At 43.9% G+C, this 14240-nt stretch overlaps 1 long non-coding RNA gene across 1 annotated transcript in view; it reads left to right on the top strand.

The window, feature by feature from the left end:
• The window catches only part of LOC127042913 (uncharacterized), a 39414-nt gene extending 26809 nt beyond the window's left edge, over positions 1-12605 (top strand). Inside the window, exon 3 of the long non-coding RNA XR_007772100.1 lies at positions 12295-12605. This is a non-coding gene — a long non-coding RNA (uncharacterized LOC127042913). The remainder of the gene's footprint in view (positions 1-12294) is intronic.
• Positions 12606-14240: the final 1635 nt, after the last annotated feature.

The raw sequence follows: 14240 nt of genomic DNA, 5'->3' as shown, positions 1-14240 counted from the left end.
GGAAATGCATATGTAGAAGACACTTTCTGATACTCCATGCAGATTCCAGGGCGGCTGAGGAGGCAGTCTGTGCCTCCTTCACAGACCCCAGAACCTGCATGGAGCACAATAAAACAAAAACTTTGCTGCCAAACCCCACAACCAGGGCTCCGGCGGCCGCACCAGTGCCAGGGGAGGCAGAGCCTCCCCTAGCCTATTATACCCACTGCCCATGCTTTTAGCCCTGCCCCTTCTGGGGAAACCCAAGTACAGCACACCAATAGTCTGGCAACGTCACACTGGAGGTTCAGCCTAACTTCAGGCTTTGGGGACCTGCCAGCCGTTGGCTTCAGGATCTTCACACTTCCCCCCTTGGTGGACTGGGAGGGGAACCCAGGCTCTGGGTTCCAACCCATGGACCCCACAGAAGCAGAAGTCTGTTCAGATCCTCTGCCATATCCTTGGGCTGCTTCCTGCTATGGCCTACAGCTCGGCTTTCCTCACAGTCTCTTCCCCCACTGATACTTCTGCAGATCCTAAAACAAAAGGAGCCAAACTAGTTATGCTAAACAAAAGAAACAAAGGTCTTGAACCAGGCTTACCTGTCCCAACATGGCTCTGACTCATAGGAGCCCGGGGTACTGGAACAATTTTTATAGTGGGGGTGCTGAGAGCCATTGAACCAAACTGTAAGCCCTGTATATAATGGAAACCACTTCAAGTCAGGGGGTGCAGCAGCACCCCCCACACGCCTACTTCCAGCACCTACGTAGGGGTCTCTACATAGGTTCTAGCCACAGTTGGTTCTTCCTTCTAGGCTGTTTCAAGGTAGTTTCTGCTGAAGTTCTGACCCAAGCGAAGCCTTATTTCCAAATGCTAACTCAAGAGGTCTATTCCCTCTGTCAGTCAGCCACCACAGAGCTGGGCTTTTCCTCTTGTATCTCCTCCCTCTAGGCTTAACACCTTGCACAGGTATAATGGGGTGGGGCTGACTGGATCCACAGGCTCTCCTTAACCCCTTCCTGGTCAGTGTGGGTCTGTATATCCCATTGCAGAACACATACTCTAATTCACTTCCCTGTTGATGTAATTGACTGTCCGCAATTCCTGGGCTAGAATATGCTGAAATTCTGATACACCACTGCATAGGAAATCCAGTTCATTGTCAGGCTTCCATATATAATAAATAATAAATCCAAGTTATTTTACATTTTCCAGGACAATGGCAATTCATAATGGCAGACTCCCTTCTGATTTGGTAAATGCAAGATTTTAAGGGTAAAATCCAGAAATGGCGCCCTGCTGAGAATCTGCCACATAGCTTCTAGAGTTCATAGGGGCCCATTAAATGTCATCAGTTACTCCTGTATTGAGTCCAAAAACTTGTATTTACATTTGGCTAACATATATCCTCCAAAAAGGCATCCAGTATTGAGCTGAAGACGTGAAGAGATAGAGAATCTATCACTTCTTTGGTAGTTTGTTCCGGTGGTTAACCACCCTCATGGTTAAAAAATTGTGTCTCATTTCTAATTTGAATTTGTCTGGCTGTATTATTGTTACATGTGATTCAAAATAATTAGATTGCATAAGAAGTTAGGGCAGAAAATAAAAAGGTAATCCCTATCTGGGGTAGCTAAAACAAATATCTTGTTTTAAAAAAAAAGAGATTATTAGAAGACTAAATTAAATAAAATTCAAATAAAGTTACATTAGCATCATCCTTCCACTCTTCAGATTTACAGTAGCTAGACCCATAAAAGTTCAGAGGAACCAAGTTCGCCCTAATTGATTCTTAATTAATTTAGTTATTTAAGTGGCTGCATTTTCTTACTTGGCTCTCTTAATAGATACACTTGTACTTGACCGAACCTTTTTGCTTTTAACCTTTCTTTGTTTGTACACACCAAAGAAAAAGTTTCAGATCAAATCATAATTTTGTCTTGACAAATTAATTATTAAGTTTGCCTTCTGAGGAATATCAGATATGAACTACTCAGTTAATGATGAAAACCAGCCAATAATGAGCTCAGAAACCACAGCTCTCTGTACTGAAGAGAGGCATCTTCAGGCAGTTAAGTACAGTTGTTATTTTAAAAAGAAATGTTTATCTTAAATTAGCCACTAGAGGGAGCATAAGCCTCCCCTTAAATGTAATGGAAACATTGTAGAGCAGGGGTCACTTCAGGCTGAGATGGAGCACCTTTGACATGATCCCTTGTCAACAAATCGTTTCATCCTTTGAGACAACATGGCATGCTCTCCATCTGAGATTTCTAGCAGCACGACTCCCACTGGACAGCTATCAGTAGTAGCTCTCCTGATGCTAGGCACCAGACCTGCTGGAATCTACAGTTAGAGATGGGAAATGGGGGTGAGAGAGGGTAGAGGGAAAAAGTGTAGAAAGAAAACAAGACAGACATAGGAGAAGACAAAAAAGGAAACGAGAGGCAGACGGATGAAGGAAAAAACATACATCTCTCCAGAAACATCCCTTTTGTCGGCCACAGACCAGAAAAATTGCCTCAGAAAATTGAATTGAGGTATCAGAGGTGCCAGGAGTTTGTGGACAAGCTGAATCGTTTTACAGAAGGTAAGCAAACAAACAAATCAACTGGGACATCAGTTATTTTTTAAAATTTGCCCTGTTTGTCATCACTGAGAAATGTCTGAAGTAACCCCTGATATACAGTAGCACCGTGGTCTCTGTTGCCAGCATTGTAGTAAACAATGTCAGTAAACATTAGGCAGGGCTCTACTGCCACTTAAGCTAGTTTTTTCAGGACTATCTCAATCTGCCTATAAAAATCCATGCACATCTGTGGGAGTGTATAGCACAGTAGGGCCGTAGTCCATGACTGGGGTTCCTAGGCACTATCCCAGTACAAATAATATATAATAATAAATAATAATAGGATACTCATATGTTTAAAGTCACATATGTGTTTAAGTTTCTTCCTGAATCAGGGCCTTAGGGCTTGATCCAAAGCCCACGGAAGGAAAGACTTTCATTAACTTCATAAATTGGCTTGGCAGCACAGGATTTTATCTTTTTAATAATTTTGACAGATATCAATGTTTATTTTTAAGATTTTATTTTCCTCTTTTTATCCATTTAAAATTTCACAGTTGCAGAAAATTAGGAAGGGTGTCAGACAACAGTGAGGGTAAAACAATAATTTAATGACAATAAATGTTGAGAAACAAAAAGTTAATGCTTTATAAATTGTTAAAAAACACAAATTGTCAACATCACATGCAGAATATACAAAGTAAATACTCTTAAAATATACTCTATGTTCTCAAGCAGCTTTTCTTACTTTGCCTGTCTGCGACTTTTGAGTATTATCAATGGAAATATTTTTTCAATCAGTTTATGTGGGTACAGTGAAATAGATGTTTGCAGCAAAAAATCTAATCCTTCAAGCATATTCATAAGCATTGGATCAATCTCTAAGTAATCTTTTACTTACATACAGCAAGATTAAATGAAGCTCTTTATTGTTTTGACAGTATGGGCCACATTTATGCAAACATTTACATGCAAGAATAACTTTCTGTAGGTGAAGAGTCTCTTTGTCTCATGAATTCCATTGGTTAGTAAATATAAACAGGGATACCAGAAGGTTTAATTGTTTTTAGCTAGCAATAATTTAGTCATTGGACTTTTTGTACAATAAATAAGAGAAGATTGGAGTGAGCCAATACTTTTAGAATGGCACCTTTTCTAAATAGTTATTTTCACTTTAAGAATGATTGGTGAAGAGCTCCTTTTTACTAACCAGAAGTATTCTGATCCATAAATCCCAACTTTTCCCCTGTTCTATTTTAAAGGGTCGCTTGATACGTGGTGATAGGATCATGTAAACCAGGAATGTATGGAGCAGATGTTTTATTGTATCTAATTGCCTTAGCCTGAGCCTTGAAAGAAGACTGGAAGAAAGGTTGAATTTGCTGCTGATATAACTTATATTTTACTCTTTTTTTTGGTCTCAATCTCATGAGATAATCATACACACCAAAATTGGAACTTTGGGTGTGAATGTCAGGATACTTGATTAGTTGGACAAAGTGTCTGAGCCAGAATGTTAATTTCTATGTTCTCACGATAGGTCCTGAGATAAAGAGAGACTATCTCCTGCAGGGGGTACTTATTTCATAGACAAAAACGGTTTCTGAAAATCCTAAGAACTACACTGTGGAAAAGAACTGTAAGAAAACCTACAAAAAACTACTGATTGTCAAGAAGGTCATACATATAATAATAACAATGTGAAGCTGCTACCAGTTGCTCCTTATTTGCAGCTAAGCTTTGCTAAAGGCAATCACTGAAGATGTGGAACAAGAACATTTTCCATATGAAACCACTGGACCAAGAAAACTGTGAGCTGCTTTTTTTGGTAGTGTATTTCCTGAGAAAGGTCAGGATTTATAAGGGGAAGAAAAAAAACCTGTTGGAAAGGAATCATACTATGGAAAATGGTGAAAAGCTACCATGTGAACATGAAGAACAGGTGCCTTCTAATTGTGACAGAAACTTTCTCCCAATGAAGGCTTGGAAAATAAGGTAAGACAAGTTTGGTTACCTTCCAAACTTGCTGCACTTTTTAGGAAACGAAGGCTACAAATGGACAGCAATGCATGATGTCTATTACACAAACGTGAATGATTACTTTAAATCCATGTTCACAGACTGCGCAGGGCTGCCCGGGGGGGGGAGGGGGCAAGGGGGGCAATTCACCCCTGGCCCCAGGCCACACAGGGACCCCCACGAGAATATAGTATTCTATAGTTGTCATGGTATAATCCCCACTCTGAACCTTAGCGTCCAAAAGATGGGGTACCAGCATGAATTCCTCTAAGCTTAATTACCAGCTTAGAACCTGTAGCGCTGCCACCAACCAGGAATTCCAGTGCCTGGTACACTCTGGTCCCCCCAAAACCTGGCCCGGGGACCCCCAAGACCCAGACTCTCTGGATTTTAACACAAGGAAAGCAAACCCTTTCCCTCACCATTGCCTCTCCCTGACTTCCCCTCCCTGGGTTACCCTGGAAGATCACTGTGATTCAAACTCCTTGAATCTTAAAACAGAGAGGAAAATTTACCTTCCCCCCTCCTTCTCTCTCCCCCTCCCAGATTCTCCCTGAGAGAGAAAGTAAACCTAACACAGAGAGAAAATTAACCTTTCTCCCCACGAGTTCCCTGGTGGATCCAGACCCAGTCCCCTGGGGTCTCACCAGAATAAAAAAAAAACAATCAGGTTCTTAAACAAGAAAAGCTTTTAATTAAAGAGAGAAAAACAGTAAAAATTATCTTTGTACATTTAAAATAGAATAAGTACAATGTCTTTCAGCTATAGACACTGGGAACACCCTCCCAGCCTAAGTATACCAGTAAAAATTAAAATCCTTTCAGCAAAATACCAATTTGAACTCCTTCCAGCCAAATACACATTTGCAAATAAAGAAAACAACCATAAGCCTAACTCGCTTTATCTATACCTAGTACTCACTAGTCTGACCTTATAAGATCCTGTATCGGAGAGATTGGAGAGAAACCTGGTTGCACATCTGATCCCTCTGAGCCCCCATAGTGAACAACCACCAAAAAACTAACAGCACACACAAAACTTCCCTCCCTCAAGATTTGAAAGTATCCTGTCCTCTGATTGGTCCTCTGGTCAGGTGACAGCCAGGCTCACTGTTCTTGTTAACCCTTTCCAGGCAAAAGAGATATGAAGTACTTCTGTTCCATTAACTCTTAACTATCCGTTTATGACAATAGTATTGCAACTTTTTTTTATGGAAGGGGCCTCCAAAATTGCTTTGCCCCAGGCCCCTTGAATCCTCTGGGCAGCCCTGAGACCGTGTACCACAGTTAATGAAGATGCCCTCTAAGTGCTTTGCTAAACACATTGACCTAGCTGCTAACAACATGAACAATGTGACACTTACTACTTAAGGAAACATATTGAAGATGTTAATAAAGAAGACTCTGCAGACACCATCCATTGATGATGATGACGACCAACAGCATTTCTCAGCATAAGTCAACCAAAAACGTCTGTATATGGATTCTGTTGTTCACCTCATAGCTCACTAATTATGAAGTGGAATAATTGGCAATGGAATATTTGAGAATGCTTGTAAATTTGACCCAACCTAGTTTAAATCGGGAACTTGTGCTCACAGAGTACACACATGCTGGTTCCCTATCACAAGGATAAACTAAAATCAAGTTCTGTACAAGATGACCCTCTCCTAGAAGTGATAATAATGACTGGAACTGTATTACAGAGGATTCCTGTGCTGTTCTGCTAGCTGTACCTGGAATCATTCCAGCATGCTTTGAACTGCTGAATGTAGAGCCGTGAGATGATGCTTTTTTTTTGCCAAATCATCTCTTTTTACTAGATGGTTTTCCATCAGCCATCAGAGATGCCATCAAGGAACTTTGACTCTGGCTTAATGAATATACCAGATTCATGACAGAAACATGGAGATCTGCAAGGTCTATGATAACACACTTAATATTATAATAGAGTATGCAGAAAAGGGCTGAGAGGATGCAGAATGAGAAGTTCCTCTGTCACAACTCTCAAGGCTTGATTCTTGAGTCCATCTTGCTGCTCTGTACCAGCATGGTAGCATTTTATATCTATTTTGCACTGCTGTAAATGATTATACAAGGTGCAAAAAAAGTGAAGAATCAGGCACTATGTATTATAGCCCATGAGGCTAGTCTGCTAGCTTGCTATATTGCATAATGTGTTTTCTTAATTGGTTTGATTGATTATATTGTTAGGGATTTTGTTTATACCAAATTCCAGTATATATTCTCATAATATTTGGCTGTAATGCAAGGAACCTACAGGCCTATATCCTGTATGATTAAGCTAGAGTAAGTTAGCATAAGTGTTTATAACCTTTGGCATAGATAAATGGCCTGCTAGTTACACCTTTTTGTCTTTGGGGAACTGCTTGGAGAACCGAACAGAGAACTGAATGTGTTTACCATGAGTCTGGAACAGACCGGTAACCACAGGGTACACTGCAGAATATGTAAGTCATGATTTAGGCCAAAGGTAATGGCTTTGGGATGAGATAATCAATATTAATACATATGAATATATGTCATAATATGTTAGTCTATAGAACAGGGATCAGCAACCTTTGGCACACGGCTCGCCAGGATAAGTACCCTGGCAGGCCGAACTGGTTTGTTTACCTGCCGCGTCCATAGGTTCGGCCGATCAAGGCTCCCACTGGCTGCAGTTCGCTGCTCCAGGCCAATGGGGGCGGTGGGAAGCAGCGCAGTCTGAGGGATGTGCTGGCCACCACTTCCCGCCACCCCCATTGGCCTGGAGTGGCAAACCGCAGTCAGTGGGAAGCAGTAGGTAAACAAACTGGCCTGGCCCACCAGGGTGCTTACCCTGGCGGGCTGTGTGCCAAAGGTTGCCAATCCCTGCTATAGAAGAAGTGTTCCCCAAGATTTATCTGGGTGAGGAAATAAGATTTGGGCATGGTAGGTTGGGCACTGATACGAATATTCAGGGCATTGCCAGGACCCTATAAAAGGGCAAACAACAATGCAGAGGGGGTCACTCTTTCTATCAAACTATCAGCTCAGCTTTGGCAATATAGCTTAACTACTCAACACTCAAACCTGATCTTTACCAACTTGGGGAGCCTGGACCATCGAATTCATTGGGCATGCCAGAGACGAGGCAGACACCTAGTATGGAAAATTTCAGCCCAAACAGTTAAAGTTTGGCAAAGAACCACAAGCAACTGAAAAGTGTCTTATAAAGGGAAGTATTGGCCAGTCTTAACTATGGGTGGTGCTACCAGCCACTTCTAATTCTTGTACAATGGTGTGGTACAAAATCATGATGATTAGCACTTGATTAATCGTGATAGGCTGTGATCCTGAGTGAATGGTACAATAGACAGTTTCCAAGGACAGGAATAATGATGTTTAAGAAAATGATTAAGGCTGCCAGGGCACGGGCTGCATACCTAGTGGGTGGAACAGGAACTTGCTTGCTGGTTGTAGTGGCAGTTTGGAGTAATGGCAAGCACCCAAGTCAGGGTAAAGAAGCCAGCCAAAAGTGAGAACCGGAGCCATGACTGGGAACACCAACCCGAAAGGTAAGCCAAAGTTAGGGTCAAGAAGTCAAGCCAAAGGTTGGAGCCTGAATCAGAATCAGGGCAGGGAGTCAAGGATTAGATTGAAGCAGGTAGGAATCAAGACTGGAGCAAGGAGCGAAAGCTACAGGCGGGGCCGTCCTTAGGATTTATGGTACCCTAGGCGGGATTATTAAGCTGGTGCCCCTGTGCCTGTCTTGCTCTTAGCAACACAAACATAAGCTTACACTATTGGAAAACTTGCCACATGCATGTTATTAAAACCAGTTTAACTTAATTAAGCACACTGTAATGCTGATGGACTAGCACTAAAGAGGTAGCACTATAGAAAAAATTCTGATTTGACAGAATGATGCAAATAATATAATTTTTTTAATTTGTCAACATTTTAATGGAAATTTATATGAAGAGGTATTGAAACAAGGATTTGTTTTTAATTAAAAGCAATCTTTCTGGCTTGTTTAGCTGCAAAATCAGTAATAATGTCATTGTATGACAAAGACAAAGTGATGTCTTCTTTGATTGCAAGAATAGCAAGACCAATCAAGTGTTCCTGACTCCTTGTAGAGCAGAGATAGTTTTTAATGAGCTTTAGTTTTGAGAAACTCCGTTCTCCTGATGCTGCTGTTACAGGAATTGTCAGTAGATTATGAGTAGAATGTACACATTAGGATCTATGTCAACAAGTTTGCTGGTATGAGTAAACTGTACAATGTCCATCATCGATTTTGCATGTGGCACTATTGATGACAGTGTACTCAATTCTTCATACAGTTCAAGTCCATTTAAATCAAAATGATCTCCATGCTTCAGGAGGCTCTCTAGGTCAGGGGTCCCCAACGCGGTGCCTGAGGGTGCCATGGCACCCGCTGGGGCCTGTCAGTGCACCCGCATACTGGACGGAGGACGAGCATCCACCGAAATGCCACCAAAATTCGGCGGCATTTCGGCAGCAAAGCCTCTGGATGACGCCGCTTGCTGCCAACAAGCGGCATCATCCAGAGGCGTTGCCGCTGAAATGCCACTGAATTTTGGCAGCATTTCGGTGGATGCTCGTCCACCCCCACGGTGCTTCATCTAGCGCCCGCCAGACGAAAAAGGTTGAGGACCACTGCTCTAGGTTCTTGCACTTTGTCATTAGTTGCTCTTGTTTTCCTATTTCGTTGAATTTAGTCCTGCTCAGCCCACCTACCAGCTGAGTGAATGGAACCCCCAGCCAATAGTGGGTTGAGTGGCTCAGCCAGGGTATCAGTCGCCAGCCTGCTCAGCCCGCTGCCAGCCTGGGGTTCCTTGGGGGTCCACAGGACAGCAGTGGCTGCTGAGTGGGACCGGTGGCCGGGACCCTGGGTGGCAATGGGGTAGCAGCTGGAACCCCAGAGCAGTGGCGGGCTGAGCCGCTCAGCCCACCGCTGCATGCCACCAAAAATCAGCTCACATGCCACCTTTGGCACATGTGCCATAGGTTGCTGATTCCTGCTCTATACATTAGTACGGAGATGAGCATATTACAGTTGTTGGAGGGCTCTATTTAGCAGTAACAGGGCTATAGGAAAGTCAGTCAACATTTTTTGTTTCTCTGATGAAAACTGGCCCACTCCCTTCCCCATACCAAACTTGTCACAAATAATTGTCAACAACTTAATTTTCTGTTTTTGGCTAAGATATTGATTTAAAAAAATATTGAAATTGGATTCAGGATTGTTAGCAAGCATTTTTGGCGAACAAATTTGTTAAATGACAATCTAAATGGCAACACAGTACTGCTTTCATCTTTGGCTCACCCCCCAGCCTGCTGGTCCAACAGCTGCAGTAAAGGAGGAGATAGGTGGAAAACTGCAGGACCCCAAAATCCACCTCTTTGGGTGCAGAGTGGCAACAGCAGCAGCAAACCCTCAGGTCTGATCACATGCCAGTGGGCACCACCGCCAGCCCAACAGACCATGGTGAAGTTAGCACAGCATCTGATCTCAGAGACGAGGCACCCATGGAGCCACAGCAGCTTATCCTGCCCTGTGCAGTTCCCCCGGATGAGATGGATCGCTGCCAGCCCGGGGGAGAGACGCGCTTCCTAGGTAGGGTGACCAGATCCAGATATCCTGATTTTATAGGGCCAGTCCTGATATTTGGGGCTTTGTCTCATATAGGTACCAATTACCCCCACCTAGGGTGACCAGACAGCAAGTGTGAAAAATCTGGATGGGGTGGGGGGAATAGGAGCCTATATAAGAAAAAAACTCAAAAACTGGGACAGTTCCTATAAAATTGGGACATTTGGTCACCCTACAGATGAGTTCCTTTCCCCACCCCTTCCCAGAGACCACAGCAGCCAATCCCCTCCCTCAGACTGTGCTGAATTCAGCTCTCTCTAGGACCCAGCAGCCCTGCTCTTACATGCTCCACTGCTTCCCGTCTGTCCGGGCTCCCAGCAGAGTGGTGCCCCCAGACCTAGTGGTGCCCTAGGCGGCTGCCTATTCTGCCTATGGCTAAGGACGGCCCTGGCTACAGGTGTGGTACGCGCTGAGCAGCCACTGTGCTGCTGCCGCTGCAAAGCTCAAGTAGCAGGCCGCTGGCTCCCCTGCCCAATCAGGAAGCACGACCATTTGAAGAAGGTTCATTGACCTGTGCTCCTGACAAAATGGCCCTATTGGGCAACTAAGCAAGATTCTCCATCACTGAACTGGACACAGAATATTGTTGGCAAATTATTGCAATGACTGAAGGAAAGATACCAATGTGAGGTACTGCTTGTAGGCAGTGTACTCTCTTTGACTAGTACTTGACATATTAGAGTGATGTTTTGCTTGTGGATAGTGTATTTTTGCTCCAGTAATGCAAAGCAACTATAAAGTTTGATAGATCTTGGCACCCAAGGATTGGGAAATCCTCTGGTAATGTAATGTAATGATAGTGATTCCTACACTGAGTAGCGATTCCTGTGGTGCAAGAAAGATAGCTGAGTTAGAGGGGGGCATATATAGGAAATCCCCATGCTGTGGTGACCTAAAACTGCAGGAATAGCCCCTTAGGATCCTAAGGCTGTTATAACTTACACAGGGATCCACCAGGGATCTTATACCAACCCCTGTCCAGCTCCAGGACTGAGAAAACAGGAAGGTGGCTTAAAACCAACTTTTCCTTTCCCCCACATCCAGTCTTATCCCAAGCACAGCTCAGCTGCACTGGTCAGAGGAAGGGAGGAGTGTAGGCCTACATGTATACATGTTTGTGACACACTCATTGACCAGCATCAAATATAAGTTCATATATATCATTATGAGGAGGTGGATTAGGCTTTTTTTAAAAGGCTAACAAAATCATCCAAAGCACAGGACTTGGGGACTTCAACTATCCAGACATCTGTTGGGAAAATAACACAGCAAGGCACAGATTATCCAGCAAGTTCTTGGAATGTATTGGAGACAATTTTTTATTTCAGAAGGTGGAGAAAGCTACTAGGGAAGAGATTGCTCTAGATTTGATTTTGACAAATAGAGAGTAACTGATTGAGAATTTGAAAGTGGAAGGCAGCTTGGGTGAAAGTGATCATGATTCTAAGGAATGGAAGGAGAGAGAACAGCAAAATAAAGACAATGGATTTCGAGAAGACAGACTTTAGCAAACTCAGGGCTTGTCTACATCACAAAGTTGCAGCGCTGGTGAGGGGGTTACAGCGCTGCAACTTAGGAGGTGTACACATCTGCAGGGCACCACCAGCGCTGCAACTCCCTGTTTGCAGCGCTGGCCGTACTCCCGTTTTGTCTCGGGTGTAGAGGATCCAGCGCTGGTGATCCAGCGCTGGTAATCAAGTGTAGACACTTACCAGCGCTTTTCTTGACCTCCGTGGAATAAGCAGGTATCCCAGCATACCTGAGGAAGCCTCTGGTAATCAAGCTGGTCTCCTTCCCCGGTTTGCTCTCGCGTTCCCCGAACCCCGAGCAAGCAGGTCTCCTTCCCTACGGTTTGCTGGGTGGTTCGGGGAACGCGAGAGCAAACCGCGGCAAAGCTGGTCTCCTTTCCCAGTTTGCTCTCGCGTTCCCCGAACCCCCGAGCAAGCAGGTCTCCTTCCCTACGGTTTGCTGGGTGGTTCCGGGAACGCGAGAGCAAACCACGGCGAAGCTGGTCTCCTTTCCCGGTTTGCTCTCGCGTTCCCCGAACCCGAGCAAGCAGGTCTCCTTTCCCGGTTTGCTCTCGCGTTCCCCGAACCCCCGAGCAAGCAGGTCTCCTTCCCTGCGGTTTGCAGGGTGGTTCGAGGAACGCGAGAGCAAACCGCGGCGAAGCTGGTCTCCTTTCCCGGTTTGCTCTCACGTTCCCCGAACCCCCCTTGAAGCCGCCCAACAGCGCTGCAGTGTGGCCACATCTAACACCACTTGCAGCGCTGGTTGCTGTAAGTGTGGCCACTCTGCAGCGCTGGCCCTATACAGCTGTACTAATACAGCTGTAACAACCAGCGCTGCAAAATTGTAGATGTAGACATACCCTCAGGGAGTTGGTAGGTAAGATCCCATGGGAAGCAAGTGTAAAGAGAAAAACAATAGAAGGCAGTTGGCAGTTTTTCAAAGAGACATTATTAAGCGTACAAGAGCAAACTATCCCACTGCACAGGAAAGATAGGAAGTCTGGTATGAGACCACTCTGGATTAACCAGGAGATCTTCAATGATCTAAAAATCAAAAAAGTGTCCTACAAAAAGTGGAAACTAGGTCAAATTACAAAGGATGAATATAAACAACTAACACAAGTATGTAGGGACAAAATTAGAAAGGCCAAGGCACAAAATGAGATCAAAATGAGATCAAAATGAGACTAGCTAGAGACATAGAGGGTAACAAGAAAACATTCTACAAATACATTAGAAGCAAGAGGAAGACCAAGAAGGACAAGGCTCAGGGTTTGTGGGAAAGCTGCAATCTAGCCCATAGTTATCATTATGACATCGGTTCAGGATCAAGTGAGAAAAGACAACGGATTTGAAAGAAGCAAGTCCTTTCAATTCAAACAGTTTCAAAACCAACAAAAAGTAAAAAGGTGGCAGAATATTATGACACGCAAGTGGAAGAGAGACTAGATCCTTGCTGGGTGACCTTTCTAAACGCAACAGAATATGGAAGTCCCACTTATGTATGTGTGTATATAGGTAAGTATAGATTAGTGTCATGTGACTTATGGACTGTCAGTATGCCTGGCTGCTGACAACACTCATTATCACATAGGACCCAATTCTGGGAAACACTGAATGCACTCAACTTCCAATAAAGTCAGTGGGACATGAGAGGGACCAGTAATTTGTAATCAGCACTTCTCACACTCAGACCAAGAGTCTGGTAAATGTTTAACATGGACTGGTCTTCCCTAAGCTGTTTCCAGGCCAGGAAAAGAGAAGCCTGAGTGTTTTATTCTTTTTTTACATCTGGGATTTATATTACCAGCTCTTGCCAGCCGTTTAACTATCCCCGATGTGGCTGGATGGGCTAGCATCCAGATCTATTTGAAAATGTCCAGTGTTTAAATCATTTTCTGTGATGTAATTGGAAAGAGCATTGAGTTTGCCTTGATGGTTAGACTTGCTCAAGGCATTGATCATGGATATTCTTTGGAGCTGTTGCAAGGCTTATACTTTACATCCAGGGTTTAATGTTTATTATATTTTAAGGTTACAGAAAACATTACATGTAAATCCTTAATCCACAGAGTTTCTTGTATTTGCTATTAATAGTACAAGCAGCTGATCTACAAGGTGCATTGCTATTTTTTTCAGGCCATTTCATTTAGCCATATGAGAAACCCACTCTTTTTATTGCTGCTTCTTGAGGCACATTACCAAGAAACTTAAGGCCAGGTTCTGCCCCAAAATCACACTTGCACTAGGCAAGTTGTCAACCCCCCTGCTCAGCTGTGCAGGGTAGCAGGGTCCCTCTCACCCTCCTGCTCAGATTGTCAATCTAGCTGTCAGGGACAAATCTGGGGCTATTCACCCAATACTCTCCTGCGCAAACAAGTGGGCAGGGAGATGGCAGAGGGGATGGAGAGTGAGTGGAACCCAGCCTCCAACCAGGCCCGAGTAGCTGCCAGGGCACACAGTGTAAAAGCTGCACCATGAAAACAACTGAAGTAAC

The sequence above is a fragment of the Gopherus flavomarginatus genome, chromosome 1 (genome assembly GCF_025201925.1).
Source record: "Gopherus flavomarginatus isolate rGopFla2 chromosome 1, rGopFla2.mat.asm, whole genome shotgun sequence".
NCBI classification, from domain to species: domain Eukaryota; kingdom Metazoa; phylum Chordata; order Testudines; family Testudinidae; genus Gopherus; species Gopherus flavomarginatus.
This window is presented reverse-complemented; position numbering and strand designations above follow the sequence as displayed.